Source organism: Cuculus canorus, chromosome 1, assembly GCF_017976375.1.
Source record: "Cuculus canorus isolate bCucCan1 chromosome 1, bCucCan1.pri, whole genome shotgun sequence".
Lineage (NCBI taxonomy): Eukaryota > Metazoa > Chordata > Aves > Cuculiformes > Cuculidae > Cuculus > Cuculus canorus.
In genome coordinates, this window is record NC_071401.1 from 118,794,574 (window position 1) to 118,808,958 (window position 14,385).

The 14,385-nt window shown below is 40.7% G+C and overlaps 1 long non-coding RNA gene across 1 annotated transcript in view; it reads left to right on the plus strand.

Moving 5' to 3' along the window:
* Positions 1 to 14,385, plus strand: part of LOC128854619 (uncharacterized) — a 236,304-nt gene that overhangs the window by 65,401 nt on the left and 156,518 nt on the right. The gene's annotated exons all lie outside the window — the stretch shown is intronic.

A 14,385-nucleotide genomic window follows, 5' to 3' on the forward strand; every position in this document is an offset into this window, starting at 1 on the left:
ATGATTTATAGTACTTGAAATTCTTGAGTAGTACTTACGCCCGTATTTTAATTACATCAATTGTTATATAACACGATGATAAAGGCAAGAGCCTGGCTCATTGAACCATTTTCTAAGACTTAGAATGAAGACTTATGCATTGTTCTTAGGTCTAACACGACAGGTGTGCCACTTCTGTGTCATTTTACTCATTATGTGATGGTAGGTAAGATTTACCATTGCCTTATTGCTGGAGTTGTCATAAAGTCTTAACAGATTTCCATTATGCAGCAAGACACTCTCAGATAGGGAAGGTTATAACAACGTTAGGTTTTTATAGCTACAAGTAGTAGATAAAATAAAATTCTTGTATAAAGGGGGTTTGTTTCTGCTTGGAAACAGAAAAAAACCCTAGGCCTTCTATACAACTGAAAACTTGTTTTCCATTTTGAGGGGGAAAAAAACCTGGGACATATTATTTGTTTACTTAAAACACATCCCAGCTTCTCTGGGACTTCAGTTATAGGGATTGTCCAAACTACTGCCTGGAGAATAGCTGTTATCCTTTGGTATAGAGAGTGCATTTGGTAAATCATTATCATGCCACATTAAGCAAGGATTCTTTGGGCTTTGAGGCTCTTACCAAAGTCTGTGTACCCAACATGGACTTGCTTTGGACCAATGCTATGATATCTGTTACCATCCCTGATGTCAGGGACTCTAATGCTTTCCATAAACTGAAACTGTAGGTTTTTGAAGTGCACTACTGCAATGGAATGCCAGAACACTTGGGCTGTCCCAGGGCCAGGCCACACACAGTTTGTATATGATCTGCTGAGGCAGAACCACAGATGCTTTGAAGAATCGCTGTCTTCTCTGCTGGCTCAATGGCAAGGGTATCAAATGGTCTGAGAAACCAGATTTAAGCCCAAGTTGTCAGTGCTTACTCTTCCCTTGCTGCAGCATGTCTCACTGAGCTCTTACTGCTGTGTAGCTGCCTGTCATATTATTGGGGCAGTCTGAGCTTGAGGAAGTATTTTGGAAATTTTTGGAGTCCTTGTGAAGACTCTTAAGATCTGCTTGACCACTAAAAAGGAACCAGGCAGTGAATCAAGAAAAATTCTTCAGAACTGTGACATTTCTGTGTTGAATTTTTATGTTAGGGGATCACAGTTTTCTTTGTTAGGAAAGATGTGTCAAGCTGTAATTACAGTTTCGGAATAGTGCAGCTTCAAGTCAGTGGGCTGATCTATGTTAAACTGATTTCAAGACAGCTCTGCCAGCATTCCCAGCTCAGCAGCAGGCCCTCAGTATTTATCTCTCCGTCCTGAATTGTTGAAGAGTGTTGCTAGAGCACAGTTTCACACAGCTGCTGAATTGCAGTGTTCATCGCTTCTTTGTGCATTTGTGTGGAAGAAGTAAACGACTGTGTTTACTTCACAAACATTGGTAAGGCTTCATTTGCTTGGAGGTGCTTTGGTGAAAGATAGTGTAGGTGCAAAATAACAGTGATAGAGGTCTATTGTATCAGAACTCATAGCAAGGAATACTGTTATAACAAAATTCTTTGATTTATTGTACTCTGCTAAACAATGGGTAACAAGGATATGAAGAAAAACACTGACTTGAATTGAAAATGAGAGAATAGCAAGCTCATCTTAGCACTGATTACATAAATAAACATGGAGAAGAGGCTTATCAGCCTCTGGCAAATAGCTGAGATGAATATTTCATATAAGACCTCTCTTTCTCCTCAGCAGAAGGCATCCTGTTTACATTGTTAACTTGGCCTCTCCCTGATGCTCTTCATCTGGTTTAGAAGGGAGAGAGCATTACGTTTCAAGTCACCTGATCTTAGCTGGGAAAGTGCATGACACTCACAAAGCAAGCACAGATTGAATTTCCAACCTTGCATGTACCATCCCACCTTCTCAGCTGTAAAAGGGATAAAGATTGTGGAGATTGCTATAGAAACACTATTGGCATCTTTACTGTTACAGCCCTTGGCTGCTTTTCCTGTTAGTCACAAGCTGGTCACCACAGAGACTCCTCTGAGAAAAGTAATTTGGTCTTATAACTGAATGTGGTGATATTGAGATGATCAAGACTAAGAGGCCTAGAACCTGATGTCCTCTCTCCACACTGGTTCCAGCTTGAACACCGTCAGAAATAGCCTTCATTCTCAGGATATTCTCAGCATATGGGATCTGCTGCTGTTTTAGGAAAATTCCCCTGCCCAATAGTTAACAACACCAGAAAACAGGCTATTGGTGTGACACAAGGGCCATTTGTGGTCGTCTAAGTAAGGAGAGTTCTGCTTATACTCAGCTAAGCAAGTAAAATTAGCAGAGAATTGTCTCTGGCATAATGATGGCTTCATAGTGACCTGGATGAAGGGACCGTGTGACCCTGCACCCCAGAGAAATCACAGAAGACCCAGGTAGTCACTGTCTGCTAAATGCACACCTCTTCTTCCCGTAGCAAGGCTGAGCTTCACTGGCTGTTTCAAGTGATGGAGTATGCCTGCAGGCATCTATTTGGGTGCTTGGACTTGCTTTTTGAAACCTGGTAGTTTAGAAGCTGTTCAACGAGTGTTTTCAGAATTGAGAGCAGAAAAAGATTAAGCAGCTAAGGTTGTAATCTGTGATTTTAAACTGCAGTAATATGTCAGTTAGCTAAATTGAATGTTAATAGGGCATCCATGTTTTATACAAAAGAATGTGGCCTAAAGTAAGGAGAAACGATCCTTTGCATGCCTGGAACGGGTTTATAACTGGCTTACAGTTAACTCTAATTCTAGCTGATCTGAGACCAGGAAAGAGAGATGGAGCAGATCACATAAAAATGCAGTCTCATTTTATTCTTGGCAGTTCTTTTGCCTTTTTGTCTTATCTAGCTGTATGCAGAGGATCACTGACTCCTCTATGACTGTACCAGCTTGCATTTGGAGTCTTGGAAGGATGACTCTGGCTGAAGGAAACATGAATCTTATGCAATTGTGGTTGCCCATACCACCCAGGAGCAGATACAGAAAGGCAGTCATTCATACAGTGCTGAATAAATCCACTAGAGAGCTTGACAGAGAAAAGGATCTAAAGGTTAATTGATCTAAACAAATCTGAAACACACCACCGCCTTGCCACTCCCCTCACCTGCATCAAATCTGAATCAACTCTTCTGAAGAGTGTAAGCACTTTCTAGTAATTCACTTGAGCAACAGTGAAAAGAATACTCATGGGAATAAAAAGCAGTTATGATATTGACCTGTTAAAACTACTGGATAACATTCTGCAAGTCCCTCATCTGTCTTCTGCTAAATTCCTGCTGGCATCAAAGAGAATAATTTTGCTTAAGTAAAAGGATAGTGATTATATGGCGCCACTGGACTTATGGAGTATTTCTGCATCTGGTTACCGCTTGACTGCAAGAGCACCAGCAACACTTGTCTAGCACAGAAATGACCAAGAAGCCATGACAATTGTTTGCCAAAAATCACACCAAGTGAATAGGCAGAATGACCTCAGCTGCCTCGGAGTCACAGCTGAACTGCCAGATGACAATTGGAAAACCAGATAGGACTGCAGGATCCGTTCATAAGATCTGCAGCTTATAAAGAGGGACTGGCAGCATTTTAAAGAATTTTAGGGGACTTACAAGAAGCGCATTTTTGCTTATGTTCACTGTACTCTGGAAAGCTCCTCCAGGCTCCTTCCTTCAATGCTGCCTGTGAGGACTGCTCTGTTAAAGGCAAAAAGAAAAACCCAGATGACAGCAGACTAGTGTGTACTGCTAGACAGAGGGAGGCTTCATGAAGCCCTTAGAACCAGATTTGTTCTAGCTGAGGTAAAGGATAGGTCTTTTTTTGTTTATCATGAAACAGGGAGAGTAGATAGGGACTACACCCATGGGAAATTTAATCTGAAATAATAGAAGGGAGGAGGGAAAAATTCACTGCAGCATAAGGCTGCACTAACTGTGGTAATGTTCTGCTTCATGTGTCTTTGTTTGATGGTGGGCTTAGACCACTGTAGAACAGACCTCTCCTCCCTCCTTTGATAGTGTTCTGTATAAGAAGGGAGTCATATTCCCTGGAGGATCTTAATTTATTTAGCAGCTTCTTCAAATTTGTAAGGAAAAAATTGTGCATTAATTGATTTGTTAAATATGTTCTTTTAATTGACTCCTAGAATTGCAAGCTTCCTAGACTTTAAGGTATTCTTTCTTCTTTTGTTACTGAGTTCTCTAAGGGATGAGCCTATTTATGTTACAGCCAACTGAAAGCAGTCGTGTGTACGTCCTGGGCAGCTCTTAAACCTTTGCTGACAGGTATAACAGGTGGCTAGGTGATAAGTAGTCATAAGTAGTCCTTTACTGTATAGAGTTATGATTCAAACTTGCATCTGAGTTGTGTCTTTTGTCTTCTCTCCCTGCTCCTGCATGAAGATCATGTCTGAGCTTTTCATTGAGGGCAGTGCCTGCCAAGGGTCAGGTCACTGCACTGAACTCTGAAGTAAGCTGTTCTGTGCGAGGTAATTTCCACAGTTGTTATTGCAGTAAAAGTGAGGTTTTGTTGGACCTTCCGCCAACCATCCTCATGTAACAATTGCTTTGTTCATTGTGGCTTCCCTATTTGATGTATTTTCCCCTACATTAGCCGTCTTTCGCCAGCCCACCACTTTGTCATATGTGTAAATGTCAAGTGGCTTTAAAAATGAATCAGAACATTATTTCTGCCACCTTCAGATATCTAATCACATCCATCTCTGTACTTGCCTTCTAAAATGCTCTGTGTAATTACTTGGTATGGGCTAAGTTGGGCTGATTTAGTAACAGATAAGCGTAAAGTGAATTACTGGAACTTATTCAGTTCCCTAGCCAGATTTCAGACTTCTCACATCTTTTTCCTTGGTTGTAGCAATTAATATGTTCACTACCTCATCCCACACCATATTAGCACCAATGCCAGGATTTGGGAGGGTTTGCAAGGGTATTCATCCCTCATTTGATCTCAAGTGAGGCCGAAATGGAAAGCTTATAAAAACAAAGTCAATTCATTTTCCAGAAAATTAATCTTTGTCATTTATTTTATTTTCAAACTTTTAAAGATATTTTAAAATTAAATATCATATTACATAGAAGTATGTCAAATTATATAAGTTATATTTCTTAAAGTGTGAAGATAATTTTAAAAATTTAAATTTAAATATAAAATATAAATACAGAGAGTTGAAAAAGTTAAGCCTTTCAGGATTTTTTCAGGGTTTGCTGTTTATATTTTCAACCCAGTAGTTAGCCAAAATGAACATGAATTTGTTAAATGTTTTGGTCTACCTGAGACTTCTTTATTTAATTGTTTCAACCAGCAAATGACATGCTGCACGAGCAGAATTCTTTACTGGAGTGAAATAACATAATGCTGTGGCTTCAAGGAGCTGTTTTGGTGTCTTCAGTGAGCATGAATATGCTTGAAGTAATCTGGAGGCTCAGAGAACTGGAATCCCTTCTTTCCACCTAGCTAGCATTGCCAGTGTGTTACATACACTATCACATGATGCAGTTACAGCTAGATGCCTATTAACCTCATATAGTTGTTTATTCCCAGAAAATAAAAACAGGTGTAGGGTTTTGTGGAGCCCATGTTTGTTCAGAGACTTCCTTGCTGCCTAGTGGGTAGCAATTTCAAGTAGTTCAAGGTGCAGGTGGTTTGTTTGATGTTTCTTGCTATATTTGGTGCCACATATAGTCAACTGCCATAGGTTTGCACTGTTGCTTATGAGTGGGTTTAAGAGTGACTGAGAGCGCATTTGGGAGATGCTGCATGGTTAGGAGTGAATGTAACTTTAAGAATGATCTTAGGAATGGATGTGGCCTCGGGAAAGATTGGCCCCGAGGATGCATATAGGGAAGTATAAGGGACTGGGAGACAGAGTGGGTCTTGGGAAGAGTGTCAGAAGTGGGCATAGTCTTTGGAAAAAATGCAGTTTTTGGTGTTCTCTTGGAGGTAATATTTGGACTGACTTTGAGGCTTTCAGAACTTGTCTTACCTTTTTTTTTTGTGTTAGGATTTGCACTTATCACTCTGCTGAAGGTCTTTTTTTTTTTGAACTGTCTTTCATCTGATATTTCTATGGCATCTTGTACCCACTGGAGGTCAGTCCTCACATAGATCTTGTAGTGTGCTGTTGTAAGGAACCCACTGAAGAGAAGCAAAGCCAGGCAGCCATTATACTGGTTTCTAACCCAAGATTCACTGTAAATGTTATAATGAGACCTTTAAAATTCATTTTTCATCCCATGTTCCCTACAAAACTAGACAGCATTAATAACTGTTCATACATTGCACACAATTTTAATTATATATATATATTATGAGTATATATCATTAAAATTGTGCGCAATGCATGAACAGGTGGTGTTGCTGCCTGCAACAGTGAACCATTCTGGGGAGTCTGACATACAGGGAATAGCTGGTGAAAGAGTTAATAAAATAAAGGATAAAGGTATCTGGCAAAAAATGTCCTCTATGCTAAGGCAATAGGTGTGTTTTTGGACCAGCACTAAATACCACTAGTTCGAACATCTCAAAATTTTCCCCAAGGGTAGATCAATGGTTAAACAGGATGAAAACTTGGTTACCTTTTTCTCCAAGTGTATAAACTGCAGTGGTTTTATTTTGGGTTCCAACTTCTAGTACTGTACAGAACTGTACATTTTGTATGCAAAGCAGCTCCAGAAATGAAAGTTATTTTGTCTTAAGGTAGGCATCCAAAAACAGAAGGTTGCCCTGTTATGCAGTTCTGAAAAGAATGACATGTAAGCATCAAAAGGCCAACAACTTTGTAGTGACTGCTAGTGAAGGGCTGGTGATCTCAGTCATTGTTCCTCTCTTCTCCATACAAGCGTGTTCTGCACAAGGATCACACTGCAGATTTACTATGATGGAGATGGCAGCCTAGAAGTCTGGGCAGCTCTTACCAAGAAGCCTACAGTATCTATGAGCATGTTCTTAAGTCATGCTGCAGGAATTGGCATTCTAAGAGAAACCAGGAAATGCCATGAGCGCCAGGGTCCACATATATAATTCCATTTATCTCTTTTTAATCTCCTGTTACTCACTTGTCTAATGTTTTTTTATTGCCTTTTCTTTCTCTGTCTGCTTCCCACACTCCTTTGCTACTGCTTTTCTTGTCTGTTGTTCCCTCTCCATTTCTTCTTTTCATGCCAGAACCAATCCATCTTCTCTCTTTTTACTCCTTGCCGTTCTTTCCCTTGTAAAAGGTGTGGTTGCCTGCTGCGCCTTTAACACTGGCTTTTTAGAAAAAAAACAAACTCACCTTGCAATCAACAGCAAAGTCCTTGAAAAGTATCCTCACAACATGGTCTCCAGGCTGTCGGTTTTTGCCTCTTTACCACTTTGTTTTTTTGGCAAAATCTCTCTTCTTTAGCACGTTAGTCAACAGAACTATTACCTTCCTTGGTTACTCCTCTAAGCCCTGTCACCTCTGCATATACATTGTACAGCAAAAAATCCCAGGGTATTTTTCCACAGACTTTCCTTCTGTGTCTCTCTCCTCTCATGGGAATGCTTTATAACAAATTATCCCTCCCAAAAACCAGAAGTACTTCACTCTGAAAAGCTGCTAACAGTGCTGCAAACAAGGAGAATCAGATGCTGAACTGCTCATCTTGAAGAGGCTGAGAGAAAGCAGCTGCAAGAATAGTGGCAGTAACCTCAGAGCAAAAGTTAGAGGCATCCTTGGTTTCGAAATTTCCTTGTATTATGCATGTGTATTTTTTGTTCTTTAATCTTTACTTTTTGATGGGTTTACATGAGTCTGCATGTCATCAGTTTGTGCCTGTATTGTTTGTGCTCTGAAGTCCATGCAAATGTTTTTCTTCTGTTGGTGATTATGTGCACCATGCAAGAGCTTCAGCAGCAGGCATAGTCTGTGGATTTGAGGCTATATCATATCACCTCTGTAAATAATGCTCAAGAGTGGTCTTAAAGTCTTAAGTGTAGAAAGACAGGAATAAGAATATTGAATAAATCACCTGTAATCCTTTGTCTTGAATGCTGTTTTTGTTTCCACTACCCTCACAACTATAAAATATTTATCAGCAAAATAGGAACCCAATGAAAATGTAAGATACATTGTCAGAGAGCTGATGGAGTAATAAATTAAGATACTAGGACATTAGGTCTGTATAGCTTAGAGAAGGACACACCAAAAGTGAAATACAGGTATGCACAGCAAAAGGGAAAAGACACTGTTTAAAACTGACTCAGGAATCTTCATAAAATGTCATTAGTCCGTGCAGCTCATTGCCATAAGGCATCATTGAAATTAAAAGACATAATCTATATATTAGGCTTCAAGATTTCTTAGTTACAGGAGGGCAGTTAAGAGATTTCTGGGATGCAGGAACTCTCTTTGCATTAAGGTTAGAAACCTACCACTAAGATGAATCTCCCATGTGGTCAAACTATGCTGCAACTGCCTTTAACAGTATTTCTTGCTAGTGTGATCACAGAAATCAACTCTTGCTAAGAATGAATCCTGAACTCATCAGATTGCAGGTGCAATGTGCCTGGGAATTCCTATCTTCCTGTTGTCTTGCAAATTTGTATCTCACTTTGTGCACAGTAAAGGTATCAAGCCAAAAGATGACCAGAATAGTTGTGGTATGGAGTTTCATTGCTGGTGGCTTCTGTGTCAAGGCAGAGAAGGGAATTAGTAAGATTAACCTCCTTTCATGGCATTTATGTACTATTATTCGGTTTCAGATCCTGGTTTTGTCAACAAAAGGTATTGGAATAGTGAGAAAAGAGTACACACATAGAATATTTTAATTCTGGTGACAGAGAACCACCTCTTTCCTCTCCATTACCTGTTAGTAACACCTCTGTGAAGGCATTTCCTGCTCAAACCCTGTTGTGGCTGAAGTTCTCTGAATTAAGTTTTATTTTAGCCTCTTTTAATTTAGCTATTTTTCTGCCGTACTGTGCTGTCTATATTTTGAACACTGTACATAAAGAGCCCCAGAAGCACAGAATGGTGCACTGACCAACAGATCAGTGACAAAGAGAACATTCATTAAACGAAAACTAGTTTTGTTAATAGAAATGGGAATGAAATAACTGCAGTGCCTGTGTAAGCCGGAGGTTACTCTCTGTTATATTTAGAACAGCTCTGGAAGGAGTAGCACATGTCCCTTCTGTGGGGCAGGACTTGTAAAAAATATAGTGCTTTCCCTTGACTTCCAAAGAACCCAGGCTGATACCACAAAGTGCTTGGGCTGACTGAGGGAAAGCGCAGAAGACACGCACTCACCTGCAGAACATAGCCACAAGTCACCATGTGAATTTTGCTTTTAAGTAGCGGCTTCATTAGGCATCCATAGGGGAGTTTGGGGGTCTTCAAAGCTAAACATATATTTTAGAGAGTTTGTAAATATGTTCGTGTGATTCCAGACTGTAGGTGAATTCGTGAGATGTCTTACATGATTTTTGAGATGGAAAAAAATACCCAGCTAAAATCTTCAGTTGTAACCACAAAGCTTCTCCTAAGACATTCTCTGAGTGATAACTGTTTCTTATTGTTTTAGTTTTAAAGACTGAATTTAGACATTCTTGAAACTTTCATTCACTACAAGTATTCACAATAGGTAGGAATCAACAAGTTTGTTTTTACAGTGCGACATTTACCAGGCTGTTTTACTCCAATTGAATGATTCTTTGTTTAAAAAGATGAAACTGAGCTCATGAAACTTATCATAGAATCACAGAATGACCTGAGTTGGAAGGGACACACAGAGATTGTTGAGTTCAACTCCTATCCCTGCATAGCACAACTACAAAATTTACACCGTGTGTCTGAGGGCAGTGTCCAAATGCTTCTTGGATATTGTCAGGCTTGGCACCATGACTGCTTCCCCAGGGAGCTCTTCCAGTGCTCCACCACCCTCTGGGTGAAGAAACTTTTCCTGATATCCAACCTAAACCTTCCCTGGTGCATCTTCCTGCCATTCCCTCGGGTCCTATCATTGGTCACCAGATAGAAGAGATCTTCCTTGTGAGGAAGCAGCAAACTGCAATGAGGCCTCCCCTCAGTCTCCTCCAGGTTGAACAAATCAAGTGACTTCAGCTGCTCCTCTTACAGCTTCCCCTCTAGATCCTTCATCAACTTTGAGGTCCTCCTCTAGACCCTCTCCTGTAGCTTTACTTCCTTTTTATACCATGCCGCCCAAAACTGCTCCCAACACTGGAGGTAGGGCTGTACCAGTGCAGAGTAGAGTGGGACAATCACCTCCCTCAACCAGCTGGCAATGCCACGCTTGATGCACCCCAGGACATGGTTGGCCCTCTTTGCTGCCAGGGCACACTGTTGGCTCATGTTCAACTTGCCATCAACCAGCATCCCCAGATTCCTTTCCACAGGGCTCTAAATCCCCAGTCTGTACGTTTATCCAGGGTTGCTCTGTCCCACGTGCAAACCCCAGCACTTCAAAGTAAGTTTTTTATAATCATATTACTATTTTTTTCCAGTAAGCAATTACTACTTCACTTTTTTTCTAGCATAATAAAATTCTAGAAAGGGAGATCTCAATATTTTGCTTATTTAGTTGCTTAACTTGGTTGGTAGCATTACAGCAGGTCATTTGGAGTGGACAAATGCTCATGGTAGAAGGTCTTAATAAATCAAACCTGAAACAGCCAGTACCTCATGAAAAGCACCCCAAGGATAGAGAGGATGTTTCCCTCTATGTCAGTCACCAGCTAGAGTGCATGGAGGAGCTGACCAATAGCTTATGGGTCAGGACCAAAGGGAGGACAGGGACAGATGACGTTGTAGTGGGGGTCTACTGCAGGCCACCCGACCAGGAAAACTGAGTGGATTAGGCCTTCTATAGGCAGATGTCCTCAAGCCCTGGTCTTCATGAGGGACTTGAACCACCCTGGGCACAAGATATCCAGGAGGTTTCTGGAATGCAGTGATAGTGACTTCTTTCTCCAAGTGAGGAGAGGTGTTACACTGGACCTTGTTCTCACCAACAAGGAAAGGCTGGTGAGGAATGTGAAGCTCGAGGTCAGCCTTGGCTGCAGTGACTATGAAATGGCGGAGTTTAAGATCCTTAGGGCAGTGAGGTGGTCACAGGTCAAGCTCAATATCCTGGACTTCAGGAGAGTAAACTCGCCTCTTCAGGAACCTGCTTGGTAGAGTACAATGGGATAAAGCCCTGAAAGGGAGAGAGGCCCAAGAAAGCTGGTTCATGTTCAAGGATCACCTCCTCCAAGCTCAAGAGCAATGCATCCCAGCAAAGAGGAAGTCAGGCAAAAATGCCAGGAGGCCTGCATGAATGAACAAGGAACTCCTGGACAAACTTAAACTAAATAAAAAAAGCTTACAGAGAATGGAAAGAAGGGCAGGTAGCCTGGGAGGAATACAGAGAAATTGTCTGAGCAGCCAGGGATCAGGTTGGGAAAGCTAAAGACCTGAGAGATTAAATCTGGCCACTGATGTCTACAAGTGTAAAAACACACGGTCAGATTGTACAAATAGGGAAGCACTATTTTTTGTCAGACTGAAGCTGCAGGTTCAGTTTTTTAATATTTTCTAGGCTAGAAGGTGAGAAAGATCAGGTGAAATGGGTTTTTCTTCTCTGCTTTGCATTACCTCTTTGTTACACAGCTTCCCCTCTCTCTGCTTCTGGCTACTGTCAGGTGGAATGGGCGGAAGCTAAACCATGATATAACAGCAGAATATTTTTTGAATCTTCTGGGCAGCCTGCATAGGAGTTGTCCTGGCAGGTCTATTCTCTTCTTCTCAGGTTTCCTAACCAAAACAAAAAGCTGTGGGTGGACAGCATGGAGTGGGAAATGGCAGAGAGAAGGTAGCACTCAGTGTAAGTAAGTAAACAGGCAGTAAGAAGGGTGCCCTCAAAACAGGTCAAATATTGCTGAAGGAAGGGCCTTAGATGTTCCTAGAGAGCAGATGGGCACACTGGGGCATGCAGCAATGGTGAACCTGATCATAGAGCGCACTACATGTAGTTTTATCATGCTATGCAAATCAAATACTCAGCTAAAATTTGTGCTCTGAATTACACTGTTGGCCGCTTGCAGTGAGTAATTTCAGATGTTTTCAATTTGTTGATTCCTAAAAATATACTCATGGAAGAGTATATCTTGGGGCTTCCAGGATTATGGCATATCTTTTAAGCTTCTGTTTCCTGAAGTTGATAAGACTTTTACTCTAGGGCATGTTCCACAGAGCAGAGTTTGTAATTCAGGGGAGCAAGTGAGCTGCTATAAAACTGACATATTAAGGACTTAATGGCACATATGTCATAATACTTCCTCCTGAAATAACTCCTTGTCTCTCCTTTCCTATTTGTTATCTCCCTACCTTTCCTCCTTCCTTCTCTTATACTGACTTGCCATAAAACTAGAATTAACGTGTTCTGTAGCAAACCGCAATAATTTGGCTTAAGTAATCAATTAATTTTCAATTTAAAGTATAAGGTTTAGCTTTCCAAGATCCACATAGTGTGTTGTTCCACAGGAATGGGGAAATAAAATATTTGTATTTGCTGAATTAGCAGGCCTTACTTGTCATATCATGTACCAATATTTGGCAAAATAACATCACTGATGCATTAATATTTGTACACAGGTACCCAGTTCTCCTTTCTCTTCTTCCCATGTAAGGTCTTGAGCAATCTGTTAACATAGTTGATCAGCTCATAAAAATCTCCAGGGTAAAGCAAAACACAAATGATAGTCAGAAGGCATTTTACAAACCAATCAAGTTCATCACTGGGGGTTAGGGATTGAATGTTGTAGTAATGTAATACTACAGTAGAATGTAATAGATTTCAGGAAAGCTGATTGTCATTGTAAGCCCTTAATTTTCTAGTCCCTTAATTATAAATAAGCAGTGAAAAGAATAAAGATGCTGATACATAAAATCATGGCCCAGGAAGCATACTCTGTTTTTAATGCAAAAAGCCAGCACGCCTGAAGGGGTGGGTAGTTGTCCTGTCTGCCTCTGTTGAAGTTAGTGAAGCAGTGGATACTTACTCAGGTTGAGGGTTTGTACATTGAGCTCTTTGCTGTCTTTCCCTTGTGCTACAGATCTGAACACAGCACACTTCTCCAGTTCCTTTGGAAACTGTGCTAGTAGTGTGCAACTGAAGAGAAATGGTTGGCTTGTTTCAAATATTGCTGCTCCCTGTGAATTTGGAGGGTACTTTCTAGCAGAGTGGTGTTCAAATATTACGAAAGGAGTTCAAAGGAAATCAGCGGTCACATTACAGGCTGCAGTCTAGCAGAGGATAAGCAGGAAGGGAAGCAGACACTGTGAGCCTCCTGCTCCCTACCTCACTTGGAGAAGAAATGGTGGGCAGCCAAGTGCAAGGAGGACATCAATGCAACCACAGCCTCAGATCTTCAAACATACCTTGGAGCCTAACTTCCTCTTTTTCTAAGCAAGATGTTTCCTAAGGAAGTTGGGGAGACTGAGGCTATAGTTCTCGCTTTCCTCCAACAAAACAGCAGCACTCTAGTTCTTCATTTTGCACTTTCCTTTTGTGTCTGTGTGTGAAAAGGAGGTTTAAGCATAATTTCCATTCTTTCTAAAACATTTTGAGAGCCTCAGGTAAAAGTGCAAGAGCACTGCCATTACAGATAAACTTCCAGATTACACACAGCTAGGTATGACAAAAATAGCATGCAACTAGGACCACATCAAGGAGTGGGTAAAGAATGGTCAGGAAAAGACAGGGAAGTCCCTGCTGTTTATGGCTGAATAGGAAGAGAGGTTGAGACCACTGATGACCCATAGTAATTAGCTCCCAAGAAGTGCACAAGGATCATTACAGATCTTGCAAGGTATAACAAGATGTAATTATTGAGTAGGATGAGTCATTCTTAAAAATGATTATTAATCATGCTATGAACTGTGATGAGGATCAGCAGATATAAAATATTAATTGCTATGTGATGATTAATTAATATATCCTCAGGTTGCAATAGTCCTAATTAAAAAAAAATTATATTCACTTCAGCCAGATTAATTCCAGGATAAGATACTATTGAGTATTAGCAAAAGCATTAAAATTCTGCCTGCTGAAAGCATGTTAGTTAGTTCTAGTCCTGGATGAATTTGGTCAGTGGAAGTTGATGGTATTCATCTGCAAGAGCTTGCCATAAAATTACTTTCATAGGTGACCTGATTTTGTAGCCTGCTGGTAGTCTTATGATGCTGAAGGGGATGTAAATGGTTTTGTTGTCTATAATATGGGGGACTGGGGTCTTGAGATCGGTGATTCAAAAATGAACGAACACCAATTTGTATATTGCCATACTCCAGAAACATCTTATCTGAACACTTCTTTCTGCCTGTA